Genomic DNA, 19087 nt, shown 5'->3' with positions numbered 1-19087 from the left:
ATTTTCATATTTTATATATAAAATATTTTTAGGCTGATAAATTTGACTTCTTTTAAGCCAATAAATGAACATGAATGAATGATAAGCCAGTGACTTACTTATCTGTCCTAAGAAATCAAGACTTACCCACATTAGAGCTTTTGTGGGTTTGCTCTATTGTGTCTTTATCCTGTCCTATAAAGCATTACACCCCAGCTAAATTGTTACTGTAAAGCATGCTCTGTAGAGTTCACTGATGTCACATTGTACAATTTTCATGCACTTGAGTTTTTCAGTCACATCTGGCTGCCATTTAAATCTGCTAAAGAATAGTGAAATGTTGAGACATTAACATTGTGCAGTTGAAATGTTAGCCCTTTCAAAATGAGACACTGTCTCTGAGGATGGAAGGAAGATGTTTGATGTTGGTACAGGGCTCAGGAGCCAGTGATTGGCTGTATACTCAAAGAGTAAGAGAGTTCTTCAACTGGAGCGCAGAGAGGAAAGAGAGGACATGTCTGACGTGGCTCATTATCAGATAAAGCCAGACTTCTACCCCCCATGGGTATAGAAAGCTGAACTTCTATACTCTCAGTAAATAAGGAAAAGAACACTCTGCTTCATCAGTAGCATATCACTGTACTTAATGTATAAATACATATTTAATTTAGTCTCTCACTGCTGCTACACTATATTCTCAGAGCATATTGTATGAAATGTGACATCCAAAATGTCACAGGATCAATCCCTGCAACTGCCATGAGAGTCTGAAGTTCGCTACAGCAAGACACTGACAACCCCCCAAGCAGCTCGCTCTTTGAAAGTCACTCTGGATGAGAGCATCAGCTAAATACCTTGAATTTAAATGTAAAATGTGTTTCATATTCATGTGCAGTATTGTGTCAACACCTGCAAAATGAGAGTCATGGTACAGGAAAGAGCCACTGTAGGTCTCCACCACACATGGGCCTGACACATTAAATAGCTTTCAAATGAACAACAGCAGAGAGCTAGCATGTCTGACAGAGTCTGATAACATTATATACATGTCCGTCACAGTCATGGGTGCTTGAAACATAAATGTATGTGTTACTTGGCTTCAGAAATATCAGCCCTAGCAGCAGAATGCTCTAGATTTGCACTGGCCCAAAACGAGGGGATGGAGAAGGAGTGGGGAAGAGGGAAGGGGGCGGAGGGGGAAACAGCGAGAGGCGGGCTGGGGTTGACGAGGGGTGGGGGTGATGCAGAGGGAGTGGAGTGAAAGAGCAGGTGTGAAAAATGAAATGCACAAATGGTGTTGACAGAGTAAGCACTAAAGAGGATGGGGCAAACGCCTGCACACCTAATGAGTTTCGTCCAAAGACAAAGAGACTGTCCTTCACAGCAGATTCCTGCAGCCAATTTGACATGCAAATACACTGATGTACCATCAAGGTATGTGAACACTTAAGAGACATAAAGAAAAACACTGTGGCAAGGTTTTAGGCTTTTGTACAAAAGCAATGCAGTACAACTTATGCAAACACAATTGGAGACAAAGATATCACATGAGCACATGCATGTCTGACATTTTCAACAGATTTACATACATATCCTGTACACACATTCAGGAATGCAATGATAAACAAATGCAATGAAATTAATTTATTTTTCAGAGAGAAGTTTTTTTTTTTTGTTGTTGTTGTTTTACCACCAACAAAAAGCAATTAAAACACATTGCCTGCAATTGGTTGCCAGCCAAGTATCCCCTGCACAACGCGTGAGAGAAAAACAGAGGGGGAGAGAGTGAAGGGGAAAAGCAAGAGAGCCAATCTTAGCGGCAGGCAGAGAGAGCGAGGAAGATGGACAATGTGAAAATCCTTGAAGCATTTCAAGTAACAAGCTCTAAAGATTTGCTCTAGAGGGAAGCGGTTCTCTGAAATCTCACCTTAGATCATGTTGTAGATGTGAGACAACAGAGTCAATCTTCAGCACGGAGGCAAATACAATTGCCCATTTAACTGCACAACTCCTCTACATAGAGTGAATATTCTAGTCAGGTGTTAAATTTGAAGTCAGTGGGGAACCATTGGAATAACAGTCTGTACTTTACTATAAACATCATAACACCAACAATAACAAACTATCCTAAATTTACTGGTGTTTTTTTTTACTTTTTAAAACTTTACTAGGGTTTCATGGACATGGCCATGTTTTTGCGTATTGCATGAACTCATTATTTACATGGAGAAAAGACGCAACACATTGTCTCCTATTCATTAATTATCTGAGGCAACAACAAGGAAAGAGAAAGCCAGACAATAAGTGAGAGAGAGACTTGGGTAGTTAGAAAAGAGAGTGTAGTGAAGCCTAGTGAGAGACTACGCTCTTTGCTGCTAACAAGGCGGTGTGTAGGAACCCATTTAAATGTAGGCTAGCATTTAAAATGGGCCAGATTGTAGATAAAGAAGCCTCTCTCTGCCAGAGTAATGAGCTAGGAACCACTCGCTCTATTAGTGGAAAGGAACACACACACACACACACAAAGCTGTGGCAGTAAGACATTGGCAATCATCAGCTTATTATTTTTACACAATAAGTTAGGGCAAATCATCAATATTTGCCTGGTCAAATGGATGCATGCAAATATAATATGCTAATAAGTGCACATGAGCATGCATATGTGTTTGCACCTGCATGCGAGTATGGTTACATGCATGTTATAGTGTGTGGCGTTTGTGTTGGTGCATATTCAGACAATAATTAGTGTGTCTATGTGGATTTGCCATTTTTTATCCGTGGTCAACATGGAGCAAATACATGTTAAACCCATATAGTAGTGGAATAGATGTGAGCAGATGGGTCACAGAGTCCTACCTTCCTGCCCACAGTGGTGCAGTCCTGTATGAGCTGGTGGGCATATTGTCAAATTTCTGTACAAACACCTCAACCCCCACTTAAGATTATTTTTTGGGCAGTGAAAAGGCAAACAGGAAACACAGCGAGAGAGAGAGAGAGCATATGCCATGCAGCAAAGGTCCGCAGCTGGAACCAAACCAGGGACATTATGGTTATATGGTATATGCCTTAACCATTCGGTTATCAGGTGTCCCTGGCACATCTCTAACTTTCATACAGAAGGCTGGAGTTTATGTCCTATCACAGACTTGCAGTTAATGTTCACCTTTTTATTAACTGTGACCATGACCTTTCTCTAAGTGTTTTAGTTGCCTAACCTAACCATGCCTTCACCAGATTATTTCCCATGACCTGACTGACATGATTCTTCCCTAACCATAACCATACAGTAGCTGCAATTCGCAGATGTTGTAGAAAGCGAGAATTTTAAAAACCTTTGCATCACTGGGGTAATCCAGGGTTTTGCAGAATCATCCCATATTGACTTTGTCTGGTGATGTGGTTGGGATGAAGCATTGATCAATTAATTTATAGAGTGGCCAGGATGTTATATTGTAGTAACATAAGGGTGTACACAAGTTGGCAGATAGGTCACAGATAGGTCACTGGTCCAAAACCCCATTTGATTTTTCCATTGGCAAGCAAACTCTCCATTAAATAAGATCCCTCATCCAATTTAGTTCCTTGAGTTAAATGCACTGTTGATACTACCAAGCAGCAATTAATTTATAAGGAACTTATTGCTAATGAGATGCTGGCTTTTGAGAATCATAACATGGACTGCAGCACAAAGATGCATAGTAGACACCTTGTCCATGGTCATTATGTCACTCAATCATGTTTTTATAGAAACATTATTCACTGGTAAATTAAATGGTAAAAATAGTACCACTCTGAAGATGCTTTGTAGCTTTACTCATTGATTTTCTATAATTTCTTGAACACTAAACAAAAGTAGCTGAAGACCAATACAATAATAGGCCCTTAACTTTAAATTCTACTTTATTCAAGTGAGGTTTTCAAAAATGACAATAATAACAATTATGTTATTATGGTTAATTTTGTGGTGGTCATACAGAAAGGTCTGGTGGGCACACAGTGAATGCCCCTATATCATGTAGACTGCACCACTGTCTGCCTATCTGAGAGATAATTGTCCAGCCCAGGGTAATGTGTTATGAGATGTTTAGGGAGTGCTTTGCACAGCTGACCCCAGACCCAATATGTGAATCAACCAAAGCACAGCATCAAACACATGCAGATGTATACCTTGCCTCAGGCAAAACAGATTCTCTTGCATGAAGGTCCGCAAACAACAACCAACATTCTGCCAATAGTCTTATGTCACCCAGGCCATGAAGCACATCACTCCATGGGCATGTATAATCTCTGGGTCAGGCCAAACATCAAAATCCTTTTTTTCTCCCCACATTTGATGCTTCTGTGTTCAAGCCACACTTATCTCTGGAAAACAGAGATCCACTGAATAGCACCTTATTTATGTTGTTTATTCAGAGCACATGGCTGATGTATTTGCCCTGCAGCTCAAACAGGGTCAGAGGAATAGTGTATCCTCAGTAGCATTCAGCCTTATTCACTTATATGCAAACTTAGACATTGTCTGTCTTCAGTGCTCAAGTACTGAGCATGTTTACAGGCTGCAATGCAAATAAATGATCTATTGTTCACCAAGTGTTCTACCAGGATGTGGAAAAAGTCTGTAGCTGGGAACCACCATAAATACGAGTATTCCTTTAGATTATTTATTTTCTTTTTTCTAATTAAAAAGAAGAAGGTAATTTGCATTTCATAGGGATGAGATATATTATAAGCTTTCTATAAATGGTGTGAAATGCATTCATAAACACTCTCACAAAACAAACAAACCATTATTTTATTCATTCATTTTTTATTTATTTGATGTGTTTCTTTTACAGAATTTTAACAGGTGAAGTTTGTTTTTTCAGCCACAATGGGCTTCACAGGCTTATGGGCACACACTCCTAAGATATTACTTCTGCATGCTCTGTATCCAACAACAGTGTAATGCCACATATTTTAGTAGTTTCTGTAGAGCAGCAGTCAGATTGACTGACAGTGATTCCTATTACTCAGCCACTAAGGTCCATTGTGCAGGCAAAAGCACATTAATCACGTATCGTTAACCGGTGTATGTTGCTGCCCGTCTGTCCTTCCACGTCACTATGTAAGATGCATTGCACTTGATCAAAGTATATTCTGTTTCTGATATATTCACAGGGCTGGGGCCAAGCCTGAGCCTGGAGTTGTTTTTAAGTACAACACTGGAAGCAATGTGAATCAGAACAGCAGAAGAGCTGGAGCAGAGGAAGAGTAAGACAGCAGGAACATGAGGTCATGGCTCCCCCTATAGGGCAATAGGTGCAGAGTAAACTGTACAGACAGGGGAGAGCCTGAGAGCCTCTGTTCTTTCACTCTACTACCCTCTCGTAGGAATGTCTGGTGAGCCCAGACAGCCATTGGCACTTAATACACACAGGACTTAAACAGGAAATTTACACAAGTAAGTAAAGAGAGCTTGTGTTTCCCTGACATTTTGAGCATAGAAAGGAAGGATGCTCACGATGGGAGTAACTGAGGAGAGACTCATTCGAGGGAAGCAAAGGTTCGTTTGATCCACCGTCAAAAGGAATCTGGCTGCTGGGGGAAAGTTCCAAGGCTGTAGAGCATGTGGGAAGGAGATCAGAGTGTTTTTATCCTGTTCCGGGCCTCAGATGTCGGCATTAGGAGTAATGATCCAACCCCCCACTCGCCCCGACTGCCTTAGATTAATAACTGTGTACATCGACTTCATAAATGCTGGCTACAGCTGCCAGACATTTAGGGAAAGAGAAAGAATGAGAGCTCTGCTTGGGATATTAATGGTGTGATATGGGTATTTCTGGACATTTAGCAAACCTCAAAATACACACCTTGAGGAAAGTTGTAAAGGTGTTATGCAGGTAGCAACCATAATGGTGAGGTCTGTTGGTTAGGACATAACAAATATTGCAATACAAGTAGAAGAAATTGTACTTCTTTGTATACCTGTGACGAGAGCCTTCACCAAGTCCTTGTAAAGATGGGAGGAATTTGAACCACATGTCGGATATCCAAGCTTTGTGCTTTTATTATTCTTGAATGGAGCCTCAGTCAGGTACCCCTGGTTCCTCCCTTCCAACAAAGTAGGGTCAAGAGGTTAGGAAGGTTACCATTTAGCCCCCCTTTATCCCTTTACCCAGCCCCCCTATTCACAATGCAGGGGTAGGGGATCCTGGGTTTGTGCTTGCTTCATCACCTCCATGCCTTTAAGACTCTGGAGACTTTATCATGTCTCAAGTAACAGCCCCAGGGTTGAGGCATTTCCAGCCGCAGTCAGGTGTGCACTGCCTCTGCAGAATCATAGAAGACACTGAGATGAGCTGAAAGGGTCTATGTTTACCACCAGTACCTGATTTAAGCTTTTGCAGCCATAAGATTTTGCCAAAGACTAGTTATGATGACTCAGCAGGGAAACTATCTCAATAAGCATCATCCTGACTAGAAAATTATGTCAGAATCCTGTTCTGAACTAGTCAAATCTAAACTTGTAGGAGTGCCAAAGTTCTCTTGCTTGCGAAAGATCTAATTTCTTTCTAATGTTGGCAGTACGAAGAGTAAAGACAAAGAGTAAAAATTAATGAAGAAAGAAGAAAAAGTCCAAACCTAGAGCATTAAAAATTATTAAGAGAACTTGAGAAGAGACTGAGAGGGATATGAATATGAATACAAGAAGAACAACCCCTGCCATTTAAGCCGTGATGAGCATCAAGTATTTGCAGCAGTGAAAATTCAGTTACACAGGGAAGCTTCTCAGAGGGCTAGACGGAGTCTTGCTGAGCGCCTGACAGATCGGCACTGACATTAAGGGATGTAAATGAGAAATTGTGCAATTCCTGGGAAGTATTAGATGTATGGCAAATGTGTGAAAAAACAGTAATACGAACAGAAACACGGAGAGGAACAAGTCTTAGCTGATTAAGATCAGCCACTCGCTAGTTATTCCACCGAAACTAGAGAGGAAAGATTTCAAGGGTGTTACATCAATACATGATAGAGATAGAGTGGAGAGTTTTCTATGAGGGGAGCAGAATTTACTGCTCTTATGCTTCATCAGTGTGCTGCAGTGGTGGCTGTAAATCTGCAGATTGATCAAACTGCAGAGCCAAAGGGATCCAAAGCCTTATCTCAGAGTAAGGGCTCAGCAAAGTCGAAGACTCACTGTTGGTGTGAGTGATGGCGGTGGTTATCTGGCTTCTACCGGGATCCTTCCAGTTACAAACACAAATACACACAGCGTGCACATACCAGCATAATCTCTCTCTTCTAAACACATATGCACACGTAAAAATCCTCATATATATACGTAAGGAAAAGGATGGAATGTGAGACTGATAAGACAGAGAGATGGTTTGTGCTCTCAGAGGAGATTCACATAGATACATCTTCCTCATACTCTTCTTCCACTCAGAGTTCTTCCCTGCAGCACAACACTACTTCATTACAACCTCTGCAGGTAAACAATGACCTCATCCTGGTCAAATCCATACCTTCCTGTCAGCACACCATCCATGTCTGCCAAAATACATTAAACCATCCATTCAACCATGTGTGTTGTTGAGGGGGGATTACCTTTATTGGACATCTAGAGCCTGGAGACTGAAGAGACAGGCAGTCCTGGTCTGCCTGCTAGGCTCAGGGAGGGCATCTCTCTTGTCTCTTTGCCTTCAGTAACACACAAGGTACTGATCCCACATGGTGGATGCTGGGGGAGGGACAAGGGCACATGCTCGGAGAAAAGAAATCTGCAGCCTGCTAACCCCACGGCTATGCTATCACTGCTCCTTTCTCCTCATTGCAAATATAAAGGTGTTGCATTTGAAGTGTTGGCCTGCTTAGCTGGCAAGAGACCCCAAAATAGCTCAAAAGGATAGCCGTAGAAGTTAGAAACTGTTGATTTCTATTTTTAGAGTATGGGGTACAAGAAGAGAATGTGTTTGTGTATGTGTCTGTGGAGGATGAACATGCAAAGAAAGTGTGACCAGCATGTAATTTACATACTTCCCCTTCAAACTGTCTTCAGGTTGTTATAATATAACTTATAACTTACAATACTGACTTTAGTAGATGTGGTAATTGATTCAGTATTTTCACCCACTGCCACCACTATCACACCAGCACAAATTTTTTTTTAAATAAAACACTGCCACCACTATCACACCAGCACAATTTTTTTTAAATAAAAATTCCCTCCTGATATTGTTTCCTTGAACACAAGAGGCTCAGATATTCCTAATCTTTGTGATATATGGTCTTCATCAGAGTTTTCAATTAATGCTAGACTAATCCAGTAATCATTTTGCTAGATCTTAATTAATTTTGCACTGTAATTTTGTTTCTCTTATCATGCAGTAGGGATCTTTCTAAAGGAGAAAAAAGCCTCCCTGTGGAAAAGTAGAATTCCTGCAGTCTACCTTCTGTTTTACTACTTCATACCTACAGTACAGTTCTGCTTTAACAGTCATCCTTTAACACTGTGCTATCACATATTCTATTCCAATGTCTTGTGGGCACAGAGAGAGATATTCAAAGCCCAAATAATTATATAAATAATTATGGACTGGTGGACTATGGTTTTATAAGACTGACAGTGATGGCTTGGTCCTGAAGCAGCTGGTTGCAAATATTGCATGTCATTATCTGATATATTATATTGTAACAATTTCTATTATAATTATTCAGTGTTTCCTCCAGAATTATCCAAAGAAAAGAATTTCAGGGAAATCTGGGGAAAAAATATTAGGTAACAATAAAGAATTACAATTATCAAATAATTAAATCAAGACAACATGCTAATATACAAATAAAGACTTGACATGTTGATTAAAATATTCATTGAGTGATATGGCTACCATGTTAAAGACTATTAATATATATATTTTTTAAGCTGAAGAATGGTACAGGAACGAACTTTTCAACTTCACAATGCTATCACAGCTAAATATTTAGCAGCATTTAGTGCTTTCTGTCCATGAACAGTGTCTTATGGACACCCACTGTGGTCCTCGTTCGCAATGTCTCCTCCAAATCAGCACGGTTCTGTGGGGCAGACACTTACCTTTCTTGTGGTCGAGTGGTGACCATAACTCTTTCCAGATGCTTCACTGTTAGAAATGGAGAGGTGGTTGTACAGGGTGAGCGAAAGTGAGAAAGGAGGGAGAAACCAAGAGGGAGAGGATGAGCTCACTTTTCATTTGTGTTGGCTATAAATAAAGAACACATGCAGGCTATTTGTTTGATTCTCTTTCTATATCCATATAACCATAAATCAGACCAAGACAATGTCTGCACAGATACATGTACATTCTTAGCAGACAGGGGAAATGGAGGGAGAGAGGGTGACTGGAAATCAAGAGGATAAAGTCCAGGCCTGGATTTTCTGACGGATAAGATATTGCACCATACGTGCTGTTCTTCCATTCCATCTCTCTAAAAGGTGACCTGCTGGGAGCCTGTAGACTCCCACACTTCATATTTCTTCCCAGATATATTCTGCTTACTCTTAAGCACATATCCTGGACAGAGAAGGAGGAGACATGTCACAGTTGGACTTCTGCTTGGTTTAAATGTCGGGCTTGTGATGGTCATTTAGATAAATGTGCGTATCATCCGCAAAAAGAGGCAACTTTCTCACAAATTGTAACTTTCTCAAGACCCTCCACCCTGTGGCTATGATGCACGGAGGTCTACCCACCATGTGAGAGTAAACTCAGTTTGAGGTCTCCAAAAGACATCTGGGCCTTCTGTTGGAAAAGGAAGGCAGTCATGTGAATGAAGCGTGACAAAGTCCAGGAAACATCGAGAGAGGGGGAAAAAGACTTAAGACTGGATTGCATGAAGAACTGTAGGCGGATTTTCACTTTTGTTTTGGGGTTGACATGTTCTGTATGATCTTTGGTGAGCAAGAGTGCAACAGCTGATAAACTGAATATACATCACTGTTACTTTCCTTTATTTTGTGTCTTTCTGTCTATGTCTTATGATATTCCTCTTTTCAAAAGGAATATTTATGTGAACCATTTGTCAAATTAGACACTGTTACCAATGAGCGTTTGTTGGCAAGACATGCAAGGGTGAAAAGAAGGGAAAGAACACAGAGAAAATAAACCGTGTAAAAGTAAAGGGTATATATTATGACTGATGGCTTTCTGGGGTGTGTGCCTGTGTCAATTGGCACTCCATATTACTGTTTCAGGTATCTTAGGACCTGTTATTTTGTTCTACCACACTTCTTATCCCTCTTATTTTAGTTTCTGATGGCATTTTTGTCTGCTAAAGGGTTTGTGTTTGTGTGAAACTGTGTGTGTCTGGTTGGTAGGCCTTTTCCACAAGAAAAGAAGACACACCTAGCAGTTAGTTACCATTTCTGAGACAGAAGGACAGACAGAAATGTGTAAGCATCACAAAAAGATGGATTGAGGCAGTCAAAAGGGGAAAAAAAATATCTTGCAGGCTGTAGCTTAATAATGAACACGGTCTCGCCGGTTCATGCTGTTCAAGAGTTATTGTTCAAAACAAAAATTGCATCCTGGGAGGACAATGGAGGTGCGCTGGGAAGATTATCCCTCTTTCAAAGATTGGAATTAGAGAGAAACTAGTGCGCTATGTTGTTGTCATTGTTCTGCTACAGGAAAGACTGTCTTCAGCTATTACACACTATTGATATTTCACGGACAGTTCCTATAAGCAGGAGCTCTGTAAATGTCATAAAGCCGAATTGCACATTTATTGGTGCTTTGTTACAGGTGACAATGTAAGTTAAGTCATTACATGGTACACGGTGTTAGTGAGGTGACTCATATTCAGTAAAGAAAAAGGAACCAGAAAATAATTTTCTGGAAATGAACCTAAACTAGTTTTATTGAGAAGTTCTACAATGCTTAAACAAAGGTAAAGATTAAGGTGAATTACTGAAGGAATACAATTGATAGAAACAGATGTTTTATGTGTGGGTTGCAAAGAGGTCTTAGGTTGAGGACAATATGGTTGTATTTGCATTCACAAAATATTTAATTAACTATAACCATGAACTATGTTAAGTTTGCTGGAAGATACAGTATGTGCAGCTTAGTTTTGGAATCGGGTATTTGATATAATAGAGTTGGTTGGACGCTTTGACAAAGGAAGTGTGCACTTTGTTATACAACTGAGTTTGGTGCAGTATTTTTCAATAAAAGAATCAACATTTGTATGTTAAAAGAAACTGTTTGCTGATTCACAGTGGACTAATTACATATAGACTAAATAAAATCTGTGTACATTTAAGGTGATAATATATTAATATGGACCGCAATATTATGTGTATGTAATTTATTTAAAAAAGGAATACCTTTATGTTCCCAGTTGAAATCTGGTATCTCACTTTTGAAACTGGACGGTGTGTCAGTCTGGAAAGAGAAAAGAAAGTTTGTTTAATGTGCCATCTCAGTAATATAGAACATGAGTTTCATTTTGTTTCTCTATTGTTCTTTGTAATGGGAAGACAAACAATATTTAGTTAGTAAGATTTAAAAAAAAAAAATAACGTTAAACATGGATAATGCACAAAGACTGAATTAGCTACTCACGTGCATTACTTTCTCCAGGTACAGTTAGCCAGTTACTTGGAGAAAGCCTTGGAGATGATGAAGAAAAAAAAAAAAAAAACCTTTATAAATGGATAAACCTTAGGCTCATAGCTTCTCTTTTCTTCATTTAAAAATTTTGCACATAATGTATATTATTTGAAAGTTTAATATAGAAGTATAATGTTTTAATGAACATTTCTTTTGGTTTTGTATGTGTTACCAGAAGAGGTCTTGTTAAATCTTTGATGATTGCTAAATAGCTTTGTCTTGTAATCTCATGTTGTTATTGTTAGTCAAGCCAGGAAACAGGGAATAGGACCCAAAAACAGACTAGCAGGTAAAACTGGTGCAGATGAATAATTTATTAACAAAAAAGGCCTACACTGAATTGGCGGGCAAAGCAACTCTCAGCAGGTAAGAAGTCGAAAACAGAAAAACAAGTCCAACGACGGGCAGGCAAAATCCACAGACAGGCAAGGTACAAGGGAACAAAGAATCCAAGGGACCAACAAACCAGGGTGCTTGACAGAGATACAACGTACAATGACGATCAAACACAGAACAAAAAGAAGAACACAGACTAAATGCATTCAGGTAGGCGAGACAACGAGACACAGGTGCAACTAATTAGGGCGGGGCAAACAATCAAAACTGGAGGGAAAGCAAACAAAGACAGGAAGTAAAACAACAAGACACACAAGGAGAGGAGAACACTTCAAAATAAAACAGGAAATAACAGGACAAAAGCCCCAAACTATGTAGATACATGGACCAGATGTTTGGCATGACATCAATTTGATATAAAATGTTTTCAAACATTTTTTTATCAAATTGATGAAGAATAATAGTAATAAAACAAAAAAGGAGAGATAGGCAGTGCAAGGAAAGTTTTGTTTGAAACAGTGCAATTTAATTGTCATACAACAATAGGCTGTAAAAGACAGTATGACATGAATCATCTGAGTTCATGCTTCTGTCAGAATTTGCAGTGTGAGTATTAGTTATTTAACTATTTTTCAATAAATGCTGGATTAGTGATGAGCGAAGTGTGAAAAAAGCAGTCATTCAAATCCCTCTCTGAAACAAAGCCACAAAGAAAAGATTCCACAAGCCACACAAAATACAAATTAGTTCTGTCATGGGTATCTTAGAGTTGTTAGATGTCAGTGTGAGCTTATTGGAACATGTCAGAATTGGTTTGGAAGGTGAGTGACAAGCTTGATGTCATTGCAGCTTGAGCTGCCACAAAGTAGCCTGAGGTGATGTTAGTGTCACTGCGCAGGCCAAGGGATTGATGCATTGTAGCCCCCAGCTGATGCTCTTTCACCTAGCTACAGCAAATCACAATTGTGACCCAAATATTTTTCCTCCCTATTTAGCCTTGACGCAGCCTTTTCGGAGACAAAAACAAAGGAAAGACTCAGCAGGAGTTAACACAAAAAGTGCTAGAATGCATTTCTAATGTATACATTTGGAAGTCTAGATACCTCGCTGTGTTTCAGTAGCAGTTCAGACTAGCACTGACCTCCTTTTAGCAGAGAACAAAGACAAAAATAGATGACATTTGTTTAATATCGGACTAATACATAACAGCTTTCACATTTTTTCATCTGTCAGCAATGAAGGTATTTCTGTGATTTCCTGAGAGAAAAATTCAACGAAATCTGTCTCCTCCAGCCAGATGGCTCTGTGGCTACCTCCCTGCTCTCTCACTCCCAGCACCTCCCTTCATCTGCCCACTCTCCTTCTCTGCTCTCTTTCAAATGTCACTTTGTTTGATACACAGGGGTGAGGGCCAGGGAGGAGCGCAGACAGAGATTGGCCCAGTGAGACGTTTGCTTTATCATAGATTTGTTTAATCCAAAACCTCTCCTCGGATGAAAATGTGTCAGACTCCCCCAGATCGGTTCTTTCTGGAGGCATTTTGCCAGTTCATTCCAATAAGTAGTTCATCGGGGCCTGCAGCCAGTGGAACATACTGTATGAGAACATTTGCACATATCTGAGAACACACATTTTACAGATATAAGCTTAAACTATGAAGCAGTACCAGAGTATGCAAACTACTTTAAATGTTGCAATAAAACTGAAATGCTATGTACGATATTTGGCAAAATCTGCTTCATTTCAGTCCTGAGTGCTAGCACAGATGAGGTGAACAGCGGTTTGTTGCTGTGTGTTGTTTGTAATTGAATCCTTCCACATCTCTCTGGAAAGCCATTAATCATTCACCTAATTGAGTCACGGACCAGTAATTAGCGGTGATTGGGAGCACGATGGTTGGAGTGATTCCCTTTGATTCAACACTCTTTAACTGCAGCATGACAGCCGTTGGGAGCTAATCCACAGCGCCCCCTGTTGAGGCTGATATCTCCCCTGGCACATTAATTCTCCATAATGATCAAAGCCAAGTACCTGTGCCTTTGACACATCCAATCTCATTTGTTCTTCAGAGACAAACTCCCACACACCTGCCTCTGTGATTCAACCATGACCACATGGAGGTCAGTGGACAAATATACTGACAAAGATACTTAAAAAATAAAAATAAAAAAGCAAAACAAGGAATCACACAACACCTTATGAATAAAGCACAACTGAAAGATACTAGCCAATGTAGACCTAAAGATTAGGTTCCTCACTCAACCAAGCTCAGTGGCCACACAATTAACTTCAGACTTTTTCTCCTTATGCAGTTAAACAGAGTCTGCAAAGAGAAAACCTCAGCATGGTCAAATACAGAAGATGAAATTAAACTTGTTTGTTGTGTCAGTGCTTCTCAGAATGATCCTTATGACCACTTCAGAACTGACTCATATGAGTGTTTTCTGATTAGCTGATTATACTTTAGGTAACTACAACTACTTGGCTGAGGATAGGCAAAGGTCATAGTCATGGTTAAGGTTAGGGCAAGATTGCCTTCATGGTTGAAAGAAACTAACATGGGATGTCAACCCTGGTTGATGTGCTACTTAACAGCAACAAACGTGGGTAGGGTTAGGTTTAGGGTTAGGTTCACATGGGATCAGTATGTGTGACAAAATCATCTCAACTCAAGGTCCCTTTACTTACTACAGTCAGCTGTGTCTGAACAACAGACCTTTAACTGCATTGTCCCCAAGGGAAAATGTGTCTAGTAGCCAGGTAAAACACAGAACACAGACTTGAACATAAAACGTAATAATATATATAAAATATATTATAAAATACATAAAGACATATGGTACAACCCCCTGAATCTTCGTCCAGAGGGGAGAGGCTCAAACTCTCCATACAGAGGATGACCAGATGCAGTGGACATCCAGAGAAACATCAAGGAGGCCATTCATGTCTGACGCCAAAGATTTTTGTATAAAAACAAGGGTATCGTACCCGCACATATGACCATTGTTTCACACTTATCCACTAAGCCAGTTTAATTCACTGATGATGACCGTGACATACAGCTGAAAACTATGGAAGAGCTAGTGAGAATTGTTATTCTTTGCATGACTGTAAGAGGTCACTTGTCAGGAAAACATAAACATGGATTGTTTTAAGCATTTCAAAAGAATGACAAATGCTGTCATGTTTCTGGTGAGGACAATCTCCAGAATACATCCAGCCTCCCTGAAATAAGATAAGCCACTACAGAAAAATGTGTATATAGAATTTTTCATCTGAATGCAGATATGCAACACTGCATATAATAAATATCAGCAATGTTGAAAACAGCAGTGTAGTGTTGGCAAACAAACATTCACTGGAAGATAAGTATTAAACACACACACACACACACACACACACACACACACATAGACGCAGAAGGGTAATCTGGGAGTTGACCTGGTGAGCACTGCTCGGCTAGATAAAGGAGATTATCCGCATTGTGGTGAGCTGGGGTTCAGTGAGTGTGTGTGTGTGTGTGTCTGTGTGTGTGTTTGTGTGTGTATACACTAGTTTCTATGTGAATGTACACATGCACTTACTGTGTGTTTCCTGCTGATGTGTCTGTGTACCAAATGTGTTGGTGTTTGTGTACATGTGTACCGAGTTGTGTTACAGCATTCTGAGCAACAGAGATCAGGGATTATCTGGATTTTCCAAGTGGGATTTTCAGCAGGGTAGCAGAGAAATACTACTAAATCGCCTTCACCCCCTGACCTCCAGGCCAAAGGCTCTTGGCACCTGGCTTACTGGTCCCACCTGAGGTTTTTATGGACAGACGGCCGCTACCTGGGCATCCATGACACTGAGGTTAAAGTCAAGGGGTTGCGTAGTTAGCATCTTGTGGGAACTGCTGTAGCCTCACAATAAATCTCATTCTTTTTATGGAGAACATCTTAAAAATCATGATTCATAAAGCATTTCATTTAACTATGCTTACCTTAATGATATTGTCATTATTATTGATGCCAAAAAACTATAAGAAACATAAATGTGGTCAAATGTGCAATTAAACACAATTAAATTAATTGCTTTGTGTATGAAGATACAGTGTTTATGCATTTTGTCTTACATGGTTATGGCCTCTTTCACAAACACTAGTATGTTTTGTATATTGTTTGGCAAAGTAACCAAAGTTGTAACTGCAGGTCACATGACACCCATGGTCCCCAAAAGATTGTTGCCATTGACCATTATATAATAATTAAGTATACATCTATGAAGACAAACATTTGTTGTTACTTGTGTGTGCAAAGTAGTGTACACACAAGGACAAAAAATTGTAAATCATCAATTAAGCACATCAATTAAAACATCCAGACTGCCAACTAGCTCCATGGAAACCAGGAGTTGGCCTAACAACCAATTAAGCAAAGCTAGCAATTCATTATGTAAACAACATGGCTAGAACACATCTGCAACTAATAGGATTACTTGACTCAGTCTACCTGTTGTATAACATTAGTCATGTTGTATGAATATAAATATGTTATTTTATGATGATATAGTATATGTCCATTGGCAGAAGCTTAGATAATAGAAGGGTAAACTTGTGCCAAATGGGTCACCAGTTTGTTGCTGATGTGCTGGCCTAAGGTGTCATAGAATTACAGAATTGATAATAAATGTTTAAGAATAACATCTAGCAGTCTCCAAATAATCTTGGCACTAAACAGAAGTGTGCAAAGTAAGGATGAATTAGAGCATCTGTGAAACCCTCTGTATTTCATTTAAATCCCAGTTAATTTGAATAAGGAAACTTTCCCAAAACAAGCAACCGCTGTGTCAGAAGACCCTCTCGAGGTCTTCCAGATACAGATTCACCAATGTGAAGATATAGGTGAGACAACCAGAGTCTGAAACGTAATACGTGGAGCGTAAAGGGGGAACTGAAAGGAGTCTAGGGCTTTATTAAGAAGACTCTCAGATTGATTTCCTGTCAGCGAGGATCCATGTTGATGAGATCGATGCAGACAGGATGGGAGGTAGAGATGGAGGAAGCAGAGAAGCTTCGGAAGCAGAGAACAAAGTGAGAGATCTTTCCATCCTTGGAGTTGCCTCTCATTGCCTAGGGCCCAGACAGGCTGATCGGCAAACTGAGCAGAGCTGTCCTCTTCTTAAGTAATTAAGACATTACTGGGAGGTCTCTCTATCCATATTTGATGAAGACCCAAGCCACAATTAAGATGAGCACTTCTGTGGGGGCTGTGGAAGTTCGATTGATGGTTCCCACCACCATTGGGTCAGTGAGCTAGCGGCTTCCTCTGCAGAATACCCTTTAACCCCTGCCTAGGTTGGTAAGTCCCCATTGGGAACTGAATATTGATGGTGTACATCTGCTTGTTAATGAATTAAAAGAGCAATTTAGGTCTTCCTAGCTCCCAGAGGAGTTGATTTCATCTACTTAATGATTGGCCCTTGTGAACCTGGCTCGCCATTGCTGCATTTTATCATAAGTTATACCATCAGGGAAGCTTATTAACAATGACGTGAACTGAAAGGTGTTAGTAGGTGCAGAGAGGAAAATGCCTGAGGTTAGAATTAGCCTAATTGTTCATGTGAAACTCCCGACTAACAGTGTGAAAGCAAATTGGTATGTTGTCATTGGCCTCTGCCCCTTAAATAGTTTGGATATTTTTTATTTTTACTGTTATTTGACACTAGAGAAATCCTTGACTGTGCACATACACACATGGCTTAAACTGTTGTGTCCATAATATGGGGTTATATTGTAGGCACATAGAAGTGTAAAAGTCTGTCAATTAACTATATATCACTGCATTTTTAATGTCTGCCTGTGTTCATGTCCACACATCATATATTATTACATACAATACAACTTTTACTGAGTGAGATGAAAGTTACTGAGACTCACTCCACTGGTTTTAAATCTGAAATCTAAAACTCCATCTCTGCTCGGTATTTCACTGATTAACGTCTGATCGACCCACCGTTTTTCTAAGCAGAAAAGGGGCTCCAAATGACATTGCAGGAACTTCAAAATTCATCTTTAACAGAGATGAAAACACAAAGCTTTGGAGCGGGTAATTAAAAACTTCGTAGAGCTGCACGTAGAGCTTCTCAGGCCTCGCTTCATTTTATGATAATGATAATTGAAAGATGGGGGAGGAAGGACTAAATTACAGAGCTAGATTAACAAAATGCCCATGTCGGGTGCTAAATTCACTCTCGTTACACTTGTGCAAAAACCGTTCGCAGCACCAAGCCTCTGGTTATAGCACACTGACTCGATTACCACCCTCTTAATCAAATTCTTCCTCCTCAATTGCATTTGCAGCGGTTTAAAATGTGTTTCTCTTCTCGCACTATTAAAACTCTCCCCTTAGGTCAGGGTACGCTTCAGCTCTAGAACAAAGTACCTTCAGTTTTTGAAGCCAAAGGAAATTCCTAAATATCCTCATGTTTATGAGCTCAAAAATGCCTTTTTCAATATGATACTGCATGAAGTCTTTTCATTCACTTGCATTAGTGGTATGTGGCGCTCCGTGTGACTCCACTCTGAAGCTTGAACGTGGTAACTGGCACAAGCTTAGACATTACAGGGGTGCGGTTGAGCCTTAAAAGGTCACCAGTTTAGCTCATTTGAGAAATATTGTCTCTTATTCTAAAGCTACTATTAACTTACACTGGAGTCAGGCATCATTATGGGAATTACAATTTTCTTCCAAGAATTTCCTTATACAGGGATATAGGCAAATTAATACATCATGTAGCTGCCATAGTGGAGGTCCTCAACTTTGGGGAAATGCAATATATGGTCTTCAACAACTAATTAATTTTAATTTATTTGGAAATTATCAGATATGATATAGATATAATTATGCCAATACAAGATTTATCGGCAAACCATCAGTAAGGATATAATCTTAACCTTATTTTTTTAAAACAATGTTATGAAAAATGTATAATATGGGACCTGCGGAGGTGCTCAGAGACTGTGCATACAGCATCTCCCATGTGTAAATAAGTGCAGTTGTGGGGTGGAAAATCATGCTGTTGATGAACAAAGAATGCATTCAGCAAACAGTCCCAGAAGTAAGTAAATGTGTTTATGCAGAAAGATGTCTACAACTGCACAG

The 19087-nt window shown here is 39.7% G+C and overlaps 1 long non-coding RNA gene across 1 annotated transcript; it reads right to left on the bottom strand.

Moving 5' to 3' along the window:
• Positions 1-4820: 4820 nt before the first annotated feature.
• On the bottom strand, positions 4821-12162 carry LOC122878058. The gene is made up of 7 exons (XR_006378387.1): positions 11944-12162; positions 11562-11608; positions 11324-11381; positions 9689-9737; positions 9053-9098; positions 7567-7699; positions 4821-6069 (listed from the first exon to the last, which is right to left on the bottom strand). It is a non-coding gene; the product is annotated as an uncharacterized LOC122878058 (long non-coding RNA).
• Positions 12163-19087: the final 6925 nt, after the last annotated feature.

Source organism: Siniperca chuatsi, linkage group LG6 (assembly GCF_020085105.1).
Source record: "Siniperca chuatsi isolate FFG_IHB_CAS linkage group LG6, ASM2008510v1, whole genome shotgun sequence".
Lineage (NCBI taxonomy): Eukaryota > Metazoa > Chordata > Actinopteri > Centrarchiformes > Sinipercidae > Siniperca > Siniperca chuatsi.
The sequence above is the reverse complement of the archived record's forward strand: the minus strand, read 5'-3'. Positions and strand labels throughout refer to the sequence as shown.